This window comes from Glandiceps talaboti, chromosome 2 (genome assembly GCF_964340395.1).
Source record: "Glandiceps talaboti chromosome 2, keGlaTala1.1, whole genome shotgun sequence".
Taxonomy (NCBI): domain Eukaryota; kingdom Metazoa; phylum Hemichordata; class Enteropneusta; family Spengelidae; genus Glandiceps; species Glandiceps talaboti.
In genome coordinates, this window is record NC_135550.1 from 19,614,965 (window position 1) to 19,624,881 (window position 9,917).

Below are 9,917 nucleotides of genomic sequence, written 5' to 3' on the forward strand. Positions count from 1 at the left end.
CAATTTATTAATCACTTACTTTTCTCATGAAGTCACCTGTCCATGGAATGGAATCGGCCAGGTTTTGTCTAACGGTTCATCAAATTTGGTTGTAGGTGACAAGTACAACGTCTAATCAAATGTGTCTTCTACACCCTAATAGAATAAATTTATTCCTCTGCAGTACGCTGTGGTGATTTTAGTCCAACTTTATACGTGTATTTCTGAATTGTTCGTTATAATACTCGGATATTGGTTGTTATTCCAGTGTCCAATAATGCAACTTCAAAGCGTTTTGTGCAAAGATGGGAGTAGTTAAGTGTTGGGATTGGTCAACTGACACGTTATATTCTTTGATGGGGTGGAACATTGCAACTTGAATGAAATGAGGGAACCTTGCAATAACAGTGACATGTACATATGTTACATAAAATCACCACAAAACTGTTAAATGTTACTTTTTAAGAAGTCAACATGTTAAAAATACTGTCATGTTCTGAGTGGACTTAACAGGTTGCTTGCCAGTCTTTCAAAACTGCTGTTTACGTGTGACCGATTCTTCAATTCGTCCATTTGTATTGTACTTCGCTAAGTTCTGGGGTATGTACAGAAGTTTCTAGATATTAATCAAATGTTGTTTGATGAATGTTCTAGTATATAGTTCATAAAGGAAAGGAAAGGTATGGGCTTGCACTAAACTTGTCGTCGGTTGGATCGATGCTTGAGGAGGATACAGACACTCGAAGTAATATGTTTATCGTAATTATCGATTCAGAACACATTATTATCCACTTTTCAATGTTCTATTGTATGTGTAGCCCGAATAGGTCACACAAGCTGGTAAACTGCTCAGTGAAAACAGACGACGCGAAATGAATTACTCAAGTATTTCTTGCTGAATAAATTGTAGGGGTTTCTCCCGGAGCATGAGACAATTAGAGGAATATGAAAAGCTATGACGCAATCGACCAGTTTTGTCAAAACTTGACAACCTTAAACTACTTTCGAATGAATAATACAATGTACGGAGTCTTCACTCTACACATTGGATGATTTCTATCTATATTGGGAGATACTGGATTTGAGTCTTCGGTCGTACTTTGCACCGAACAGATTGTTTTGATTGAAAACCGATATTACCATCTATACAACCGAGCTTGATAGAATGTGTCCAGAGTCAATAGAAGTTATCCTAGTCAAATTCTCGAAGAAGCACCAAGTTGCGAAACCGGTCAGGTGGTTAATTGGGACGTTGTTGTGGTCAGTCACGCAGTATAAGTTTAAAATTTCCAGACAAACTTTCTAGCATATTTACACATCAACACTGAGTTGACTAGTCTAAGAGTATGGGTGTCAGTAGAGTAGATCTTTAATTTTGTGCTCTTGGTCTTGTAAGGCTTCAATCCTAACACAAAGTTCATCTCGATTCAAGGGTCCTATATATGAAATTGTCACCGTTTTTTCCAAAAACAAAGATTACCATGATATAATTGTGGCATATCAATCTGCGCATCTACGCAGGAAAAAACATGCGACGAAAACACCCAATTTCAGTGTCTGACGTTATTCTCTCACGGTAGCACCACGTGAACTTTTCAACTTTACTAAACAAGTAAAGAACTCAAGGCAACACTAATCAGACGGGATAAGATGAAAGACAGCGTATTCAATCCAAATGAAAAGCTTTCGACATCTATAGTCCAAAAAGTCAGTGTTCAGTGGTGTATTTTGTGCAAACTCTGTGGCCGGCTGTTTATGTTCAAGGTTGTTGGGCGATGCATCGCTGGAAGAATAGCTTTCCAGATTAATGGCCAACGATCTGCTGTAAGTAACCGATCGACAATAAAATCTTCCACCCTTTTCGACATTTCAGAACAGAGTCATTCGAAGATCTTCGAGGCAGATTGGCACGGCGCGGACAAAGATCGACTACTTCGTGACACAAACAAATTGACCCACATGAGTATTTTGCCAACATGTACACTTGAACAAATTTAAAGCATAATTAATTTACAATTTGCATACTCCACCATTAACGGGTTTGTATTGCGATTAAAGATCAAAATAAATAATTGACAGAGACCCATAGTACAAAAGTTATCATACACTCATTTAATACAAGTTATACGAATGACGTGAATGCTTCGTCATACGCTAATTTTACATGTGAATGGGAAAAGGATATATAGCCTGTGATTTATCGATTTAACATGGTTTATGCATATATGGAGAAATTTGCCCAAGTTTTTTTTTTTAAAGTTTGCCGAAATGTTTCTACTATTTCACAGTTATAAAAACTTAAGTGAACATCTGTTTCATACCCAGACCACAACATGTACAGGCAGCAGAAGAAACCTTTGGTGGGATAGCCCACCATTGGATAAAAGGATGCTGAGACATAACGTTGAAACACATCCACCAATATAAGTAAATGCATAATAAAAGTCCGTAACGGTCCCCCAATTACCACATTACATGACAGTTATTTCATATACTCTCGAGTCAAAACAAATGTTTACCTTGGATCGTATATAGTGTCACCTTTCCCGAGGTGGTTAGTATATGCTTTCACTTTATTCAAAATCTGATAAAGGAATATAATATTGAAATTACATTTTAGAAGCACCTGAAGACTACCTACAACTTTCTGTTTCAGTTTTTTTCGTAAGAAATATTTTCCACGGATGTAACACTTCATCATCTAAAAAAAGACAACTAAGATTTATATACACAGCATAAATGTCTAGACCACTTTCACTAATGATGACAATCACAATTTTCCGAGCTACTCAGGCAGTAGTCAGGATGACCAACCTGTGAACCACACCACAAATGAGTGAAAGTATAAATCGTAACAATACTATATAGGAACTAGACTACTCAGGCAGGACCGTTCCATAGGAAAGAAAATAGTCGATTAATTATTTGAGGTAGTCAATGTGAGGTTCCGCGAGATATATAAGCATGTAGAGCAAAGGCGAAATACCCAAAGCTTTGATGATTTAAACTTTCCCTAAAATGGTAATCATCATTTTCCAAAAGTTGAGACATTCACGCAAACGCTCAGTGAGCTTTGTCACATGAAGTAAATATTCCTATACGATTTTACTGTAATTGGTTCGTCAGGCCATTTTACTCCTCATGGTTTGACTATACTCATTACCATGTGACACTTGAACTGCAGTAGTAGCTTAGCAACAATATCATACCTGTCCTATCATGCTTGCATGTATAGATGTCTCCAATCAGGTGAGTTCCATTAATGAAAACTATCTTTATGGACAGAGAACTAAAACTAGAAATAAAGACGGGGGGAATCTCATATCCACCAGCAACGACAACAACTAGAAGGAATTAAATAGACTTTGAAGAGAAATACCATACGTCTGTGAATAAATTAACTAACCCAATTCATAATGCAAGGTGTGACAAACTGACAATTCGAATTAATATTTACCAAAATCAAAAAGGTCATGACAGACTAGGTGAGCCGAGTTGAAATGAAAGCCTTCCATCAAAGTAGACCATAGAATTGAAAATCCAAAGCCAAATGAATAGCCTTTGATAGTAGACTTGAATGCCGTTTATATTGTAAAAGAATTCTTTTGTATAGAGAGTATATATGAGACTTTGAACTAATCATCTGTCTCTGTGCCAAAAGAAACCGTTAAGTCGTCGTTCATTTCCACTCGACCAGGTTACACTGTTTATGATGTAGTAGTAGTAGTAGTAGTAGTAGTAGTAGTAGTAGTAGTAGTAGTAGTAATAGTAGTAGTATAAAGACATTGCTTTTGTCTCCATGTTTGCATTATTTTGTTCATTTACTTTACAATAATTATTTTGATTCTGTGCGTCGGGAACACACCATTATTGTGGTGGGTCATCCTGAGTTCACTGAGTTCATCTACGTTATTGCTGTATAGTCTCACGTCAAATTTATACACAAGATACCGCAATAATAAAGCATGTCAACTGCTAAATCTAAGGACACGTACTAAATGTTTCTCATACTTCTATATAGTACACCAACATATACGTAGCTTTGTTTCCTATTAAAGCCGAGTATAATAACCTAAACCCATATCTGGAGCTTTACCGGTAGTTGGGTGAATTTTACGCAACTTGATTGTCAGGCACAAGTGTTCTCTCACTCGGCTTTGAGCACTTTCATATAATTGAGAAAAGACGTTTCTTTACATTTGCTGTGCTGGTCTCTAAGTGTGTATTTGTAGCCTAACTTCTATTCTTGTCATTGATTTGGGGCTATTACCCACTACTTAGATGCGAGTTAACGTTGTGTAAATAGCCCAAATCAACGACAATCATATACTATTATCTAGGCTAGTACTTTGATGTCCTATCGATCATTGCATTATCATCATGATAACAACTCATAAAAAGATATTTAACTAAATACGTCAGCGTTGTAAGAATTAACTCCAAAAACAAATTAAAATGTTATACAATAAGCAATGAATTGGCATAACCATGTTATTACAACGGATTGGCATAACCGTTTCTTTATAGCACTAGAGTATACTAGTATCCGCTATTCATGAGCTAATAGAGGTCTTTATTGATTGTTTATTCTAATGTAAGCAGTCAAATTGGAAATTGCAAATGAAATAAAAGCCCTTCGACATTTCGAGAAATTTAGGCGCTTGAACAAGTAGGTTTTCGAGTTATTTCGATTTAGCAAAAATATAATCTATATTGCGGGAATTGATCAGGATGCTAAAAAAACACGTATACTGCTCTTTTTTTAGTCCGACTGAATAAAAGTGACAACACCTAATAAATCACTTCAAACAGATTCTGTCACAAAACCAATCTTGTTTTCATGGCTTTCTTCAATTGAGAACCCTTAAAAAATGAATACAATAGATACAAATCCGAGGTTAATTGGGTTGTCGGTGGCCGAGCGGTTAGCTCATACGTCTCTTAATACCTCTGTAGCCTGGGTTCGAAGATCTTCGAACCCGCCAATCGTAGCCTGGGTTTTATTTACATTTAAGGTATGTATGCAAGAAGGGTGATGCTCAATTTGACCGACCCTGTCAAACCGTCAAATTGAATGCAGTTGTTCTCGGGTACTCCGGTTTCCCCCTGCTTCTTCAACACTAGGGTACTAGAGTGCTGCTCCTGTAGCGACTATTCAACAAATTTGCGAATATTTTTGAACGAATAAAAATTACTATTATCATTATACTCAAGTTCTCCGTTTTTTGATCCTTTTATCAATTTCAAAAAACAAATATTGTTGGCAAATGCAGGAAGAATACAAATCTGGTGATAAAACCATATTATTAATGTAAATATGTTCGCATCCTTATACTTATATTTAATTTCCTGAAGAAATATTTGAAGAAAAATCCATAATTTAATGGCATACTCATTTATGAATTTGTCCAATCAATGAGTAATATCGAATCTTCAAAATGTAGTATTTGATATGGTTCAAATCAAGTACACAGAAGACTGCGATCAGGGCCTAGGGGTGGAATGAATGTTTTACATGCATGTATCAAATGTTTGTCTGACATTTCGCTAAAATATCATGCATGTACTGATGTAGATATTTTATGTTATTTGTTTTTTAATTAGTAGGAAATTATTGAAAGTATATACATAATATATTATTCTCTCGCGCCCCCCTCCCCCCCCCCCCTCTCTCTCTCTCTCTCTCTCTCTCTCTCTCTCTCTCTCTCTCTCTCTCTCTCTCTCTCTCTCTCTCTCTCTCTCTCTCTCTCTCTCTCTCTCTAATACAATATTAATATGATTGTGCTCATGAAAGCATTAACTGCATAATACACGTAATAGTTTGTATCCATATGTAGTATTAAGGTCAAGGTCATATCCATCCATCGATGGATAGCTAGAATAGCAGATTTTATTCTTCCATAAAATCATATGAGTTACTATAAAGATCAACTTTAAAAAAAAAAATCTACCTCCGAATAATACTCAAACACATGACATTACAATAGTTTCTTTCATAATGTTCTGTACCTCGTCTATATGTGAATAACTGCGTTTTATCAAAAGCTATAGGAAAACCCCTTTCAATGGCCTCTACAATATAATAAAGCTATGCCTGTACGTGCATATGCAATTCAACTCAATGGAGACTTCTTCAAAATGAACCATCTTATACTTGGAAGGCACGTCACGAACTCAATATCCTCCATACAAGCAACGATCGAAGACACTAATGATTGTGTACTGACATTTTTTCATCAGTTTAGAACTGGTAAATTGATGAGGAGTGATGCGTGAACTAAATTCTTTAATACGGCATATGCAAATATTCTGATGCACAAGCATTGCCTCTCGGTTAAAATAATACTCGATATTGGGTAGCAAAATTAAAATGTGCCACTTTCCAACCAATGCTGACAACAAACAAACAAACAAACAAACAAACAAACAAACAAACAAACAAACACATTTAACATATATCAAGATAATGTATGGATGGAAAATTATATTTTATTAAAGTTTTATTTTCTAGTAAAGGTATATACATCTTTAGCTGACAGCTAACTGGAGTATTGACATACAATATATGATTTAGAATATAGATTATCCAACTGGTACGGACGGTGTATTATTAACCACGTTATTACTTATGTGGCTCGTCATAATAGAAATGTTATATTTACGATATCGAATGGGGAAAGTTAGTTATACACGTACAATGTACAAAATGGTCCCAAAAGAACCAAATCTGGTCTATCTCTCTCTCTCTCTCTCTCTCTCTCTCTCTCTCTCTCTCTCTCTCTCTCTCTCTCTCTCTCTCTCTCTCTCTCTCTCTCTCTCTCTCTCTCTCTCTTCTCTCTCTCTCTCTCTCTCTCTCTCTCTCTCTCTCTCTCTCTCTCTCTCTCTCTCTCTCTCTCTCTCTCTCTCTCTCTCTCTCTCATCGGACGGGAATGACTTTGTTGAACGCGTATGATTTTGCCTAAGTTGTAAATAACGTGAACATTCACGACCTGTTGTGGCGTATATAGCTTTGCTTACTGTATTCTTATAAAGATAGCAAATAGATCCTTCTCTCTCACTATCTCTCTCTCTCTCTCTCTCTCTCTCTCTCTCTCTCTCTCTCTCTCTCTCTCTCTCTCTCTCTCTCTCTCTCTCGGTGGTCTATTCTGAGACTTAATTTAAGATAATGTCAGCTTATAATGTACAGAGAGATAATCTCTGGTTGTCTAGGTAGTAACATATTGAAAGAACGGTTGATAATAGTCATGGGGTCAATATATAAAATGAATTACCCTGTATAATATATATATATATATATATATATATATATATATATATATATATATATATATATATATATATATATATATATATATATATATATATATATATATATATATATATATTTTAAATACCCCGAAAGGTCATCGCTGTTGACTTTTCTTTCGTATAAATTTTTGATAAGTTTCTGTCGTGATATTATTGATAGTCTTCTTTGGAATTGTACATCTGTACAGTCAGAAAAATTGGCTTTAATAGTATATCATTTTCATATATAGGATTCTACCTCAAACGTATTCTGCATCGCCCACAGTATCAACGTCTATTACGGCGATATGATCACCATTTCCATGGCTATCACCATTGCCAGATTTGTTCGAATTCGTCATGCGCTGATTCACTTTCTGTTTGAAACGAGACGCAGAAGGATGAACTTTATTCTCTGAAGCTCTTTTCGATCTCGCTAACCCTTGCCAATACTCCATAATTCCACCAAGTCTATCATTCGCCTTCTCACACCACTCAACATGTTCACTGTAGTCGTTTTCGGCAAACCTAACCTTACACTTTTCGCACGGCTTCGGACCCATGCTGCTGTAAAATAGTGAGAAGTACCTGATTTCTTGAAAGATGCCGACGGAATTCTTTCCGATGAAGACGATGCTGATAGACGAGAGGTGTCCGAACAATAGCCAATTCACAAGTCTGATGGTAATATTGGCGATGTCAACGAAAAAGAAACTTATCCAGGTATAGACAGCGCTGTAAGGTATGCTGTTTGCATCACCCATTGGAGTGCCAAATCGGGCGTCGTGAATTGCTAAGATGGGTAAAGATATCAGCAATGTTGACACGTAGAAAAACAGAAATAATTTCATCCATTCTGGAAGTTTTGTGTTATCTTCATGTCCCCACAACGTTGTCAAAATATCCAAAATATCAATGAGATCAATAGTTACCCCTCCAGTGTCCGTTCGAAGGCTTATTCCTCTTCTACAAAATGGTTTCACGTTATGGTGCATGCCTAATAATGTAATGTATAGTAGCGGAACGGAGATGTAGAGAGTCAGGCTGAGGCCATCAGGACCTAACATTTGATCCAGATTTGTTGCTAGATGAATGACACCAACTTTGCTTGTCAGTACAATCATGTATGCTCCCCACTGTACCATTGCAGTCCATAGATCGGTCTGAATAACATGCAGTTCATAGTCTCTGGGATGGTCCAATGTTCTGGTAGCAAGTACGGCGAAGATGATCCAAAGCGTTAAAACAACGACGTCGCCGATGAAGAAACAGCCGTAGTACAAACTGCTCATCATCAAATATGCGTCCAAAACTCCCATCGAGAAAAGGACCAAGAAGAACGATATGACACAGTCAACGAGACGAAATAGTCGAGCCATTGGTGACGAATAGTAAAAGATTTTCACCTAAACTCACAATCAAATTAATCAGCTAAACATTTAGAGAGCGTGCCTCGATGATGCAGGTGGGAACGGCCTCTCTCTCAGTTCCTCATCACTTGAATGTTTACCGGAATGTTTCGTTCTGGTTGCCAGGGTTTCCATTTCATCGCTACCAATCACATGTTTGAATGTTGCAGATTATTTTAGAGACGTGTGTTGTTAATTTTCACGAATAATACGGTCAGGATACTTAATGTAGGAGTGTAGATAGACAGAGTTAACGACAAAATGATATTACACAACGACGATATCAAGTGTGTTATTATGTTGCTTGATTTAAAATTTTATAAATGTAAAATACACACGCAACCAAGATATTGAAAATGTCGCAGTGTTTGAATATATTATTGTTACAGTAGTCAACATTGCATGATTTCTACCTAAAAGAGCCAAAGTCACCGTTTGGAATATTCCTGGCTCGTCCTATAAAACATACGTATCGAGTTTATCGATATTCGTATTTAATCAAGTGAAGAGGAGAGAGAAGCCATAACAATAACCTGCTGTGCCTATGTTATAGGCGTAAGAATATGTTCATTCGTTTTCTTATAATCATGGAAGAGAGAGAGAGAGAGAGAGAGAGAGAGAGAGAGAGAGAGAGAGAGAGAGAGAGAGAGAGAGAGAGAGAGAGAGAGAGAGAGAGAGAGGGGGGGAGGGAGGGAGAGGGAGGGAGGGAGAGATAGGAAGGGAGAGATTTTGAAAACAAGAATAAACCAAAATATACCTCTCTGTAGTCTGACTTCGTGTACAGTATACGTATAGTACTACTATTTTGTATTGTCCTGATTTTATCCCGGTTTACTAGCTTGGGTTAAATATTTTCCGTACATGCATATATTAAATCATTATGTAAATCTGTCCTGAAACGAACCCTATTCAATCGTAAAAACCACATATCAAAACATGTAGTCACTTCCGGGGTTATATGATATTAATACAATACTAAGGCCAAGGTCAGTTAATTCAGAATAGATGGGGGTATCACTTCTAATAGCTTTCAATTCAAAATTACATGAGAGAGAATCTCCCACTTCATTTTTGGAGACAAAATGTACATTTCGAGAGGGCAAATGTCCGAATGTTACAAAGTTTATGGTGGAAAGCTCTAGGACAAACACACAGTACTATGTGAGCTCGAGGTTACTGATGACTTTCTAAACAACACATCTCACCTGCTCACATTATCTAGATATGGCCAGTTTCATTCTT